Source organism: Rhinopithecus bieti, unplaced genomic scaffold (assembly GCF_001698545.2).
Source record: "Rhinopithecus bieti isolate Rb0 unplaced genomic scaffold, ASM169854v2 scaffold_13225, whole genome shotgun sequence".
Taxonomy (NCBI): domain Eukaryota; kingdom Metazoa; phylum Chordata; class Mammalia; order Primates; family Cercopithecidae; genus Rhinopithecus; species Rhinopithecus bieti.
In genome coordinates this window covers 333,813-336,965 of record NW_016807895.1, presented here as the reverse complement: position 1 = coordinate 336,965, position 3,153 = coordinate 333,813, and positions in this window count along the sequence as shown.

Sequence of the window (3,153 nt, the reverse complement as noted above, 5' to 3'; positions counted from 1 at the left end):
TGATTCTGAAATAATCGAAAGATAAAAAATATAAAATTTAGATTGAATAAAATTTTTGGAAATCAACTCATTCATATAATAAAAGAAAGCTACATATAATCAATGGAAACATTAACAAAGTAAATTTCTGGAAGGAAAATGATTTCCTAAAGAGCAAAGACTAGTATCAGCTATGATCTGTATAAAAGAACTCCACAGCAGAAGAGAAGATAGGTTCCTGAATCATCTCCAAGAGTTTAAGACTCCGGACTTCAAACTTTCAACTGTTCTGAAAGCGTGCTCTAATGTACTGAATATGTTTCCTCATCAGTAAAATGGTGGTAAGCTCTACACTTTAGTACCAGGTGTTAGTTACATAAAATCGTTGCCTAGCAGAAAGTTATAAATAAAGGACTAAATGAACATTAATTTTTCTCCTCTTTTCCAGTTATACTTTGTAGACAGTGAAATAAAATCAGTTTTGTTAATATTATTTTAAACAACTATTTACATGTTAATGTTGTCATAATAATTACTGTTGTTGTTAACTTGCTCTGACAGGGAGTTGAAACTATAAAGAGAGTGATGAATAATTTGGAATGAATCAAAAACACGAATGTTGAATATTTTGTGAACAATTTTCATTTGAAAACTTGCATAATTTGCCCTTTCATGACAATTTAATAATAGGAATACTCCCTAAGAAATTGTTACTACAGTTGTACATAATTGTTTTCTTTGAGCATAAATTCTATTTAATCTCTAAGGCAGCTGACATTTTGATTACTTATGCTTTCATTCTTTTGTTTGCAATGAACTATGATTATACTATGAGAAGCAGCATATAACTGGAACTAGTAGCTCTGCTCTTTGCATATAGTAGAAACTCATTAAATTTTTCTTAATTACTAAAGTATTATTGTTTGCTCGCAACAATTAGAATTATAATCTACCATACATTTTCCACAGATTTTTTCCATATTATAAAAGGATTATAAATTTTACAACTATTTTAAAATTTTGAAATATAATTATCAGGGAAACAAAAAGATAGAACTTCAGTGATTGTAAACAAAACCTTGCTCACAGATTTGAAATTAAATTGAATTGTCTTGCAAATATTTTTAAGAACAAAATCAGTTTAGAGTCTGTTTCTTACATTTGGAGATGAAGAGTTGTCCTGTAAACATGGAGGCACAAAGAATAAATGTATATTGAAAATGTGATAGAAGGCATTAGAGTGCTACCCAGAAAATTATGATTTGTGACAATAAAATTGAGAAGAGAAGGCAAATTCAAAGAGGTGAGCCTGGTATTGCCAAAATGTTCAACGTACTTTTGGAGAACCAGAGAAACTGAGCAGAGCTAAACAAATAATTTGGAGGTTGAAATTAGAGTCTTTATGAACCTGAAAGTCTCATGAACACTCTAGATCATTTTGAGGGATCCAAATACATCACAACCTAAAAACTATTTAACCAGAAATAGATCAGGATTTGAAAGAACTAAACTTTTTAAAAAATATCTAAATTCGGTATTGATTTAAGATGTTAATTTAATATTTCCATGTCAACTCTGAATTTCTTTTTCAGATATGATGATTCTAGAACCTAGCTTCCCTAGAATCATGTGGTACATTTTTAGAGATCATAGTATTTATTATTTCATTGATTAATAAATCATTAATCATAAGGTTAATAATTTGCTCTTGGGAGATAATTCTACAATAATTATCTATTTTTTCATAATTCATAGTTTTTATTATATATAATTTTAATTTATTCCAAACAATTTTCATAATATTAATTCCACCTGTATTTTATAAAATTAATCACTAGTTATTTCAATTACATTTTCATTGTCTTTCTCTTTTAATATTACTAAATGTATTCACTTTTCATTTTAATGTTAATTTGTTAAATGGAAGATAAGTTACATATGTGTGAAAATAAATATGAAGTTATTTTAATATTCCATGCCTTAATCTAAAATAGTGCATTTATTTATATGCTTGAGTTAAAAGAAATCATGAGGCCATTTGTTTTTTAATTTTCCTTTTTATTTTTTTTTCAATTTTTTTTCCATTTACTCCTTTCCTGTCATTTTTAGCAGATTCAGAAAATTTATTTACTATCTATTGTATTTTCTCTGCTATTAACACTTAGATGTATGAATTGCTATTTTAGTAATAATTCTGGTGGTTATAAAATGAGCCATTGTTTTATCATAGTCTAGTCAGGTTTATATTGTGCCACTTCATATGAAATGTTATAATGTAGAACCGTAGAATTGTCTTAACTTCCCATACCTTCCAGTATTGCTGCCATATTTTATTTAAACATGGTTACAAACTGCATAACGCAGATTATTATTTTTGCTTCAAAAGTTATTTCTGAAGAAATTAGTGGAAAACAACAAACAAAAAATAATTTTTTACATTTATCCAAATATTTGCTATTTCTGATGCTGCTCATTCCTCCTGTAGACTCAAGTTTCCATCTGCTACCTTTTCATTTCAACCTGAAGAACATCGTGTATTATTTCTTGTGGTGTATGTCTGTTGGCAGCTTTTCTTTATCTCAAAGTACGTTTATATTAGCCTCATTTTTGAAGAAATAATTGGAGAATATCAAATTCCAATTTGATATTTCTTTCCCAGAATTTTAAATATGTTGTTCCTTTGTTTCTAATTAGAAGTAGCTGTCATTATTTTCCTTATCCTATGGTGTGTAATGTACTCCCCTGCTGCTGGTTACTTTTAATATATTTCCTCAATTTCATTATATTTCCTTTTTAACTTTGTTAAAGAACTCTTTGGGTGTCTGTTCCCCAGATATGAATGTGGGTGTATTTGTATGTGTGTTTGGATTTATATGCTTGAGATTCCTAAGCGTAGACATATGATTGTTTTCTTTACCTCTTTATTTTTAGTCTTACCACATTTAGAACATTTTGAACATCACATCTTCCAATATACTTTTATGTTATTTCCACTCACTCATTATATAATTGCAATTAGATATATGTAAGGCTTCCTGATGGGTTACATGTATTAAGACTATCCAGAGTTTTATTTTTACCCTTCTTTAATCACTAGTTTGCTAGTTTATGTAATTTGTAAAATTCTTTCTCCAAGTTCATTGATCGTTTCTTTTTTTTTTTTTTTTTTTTTTT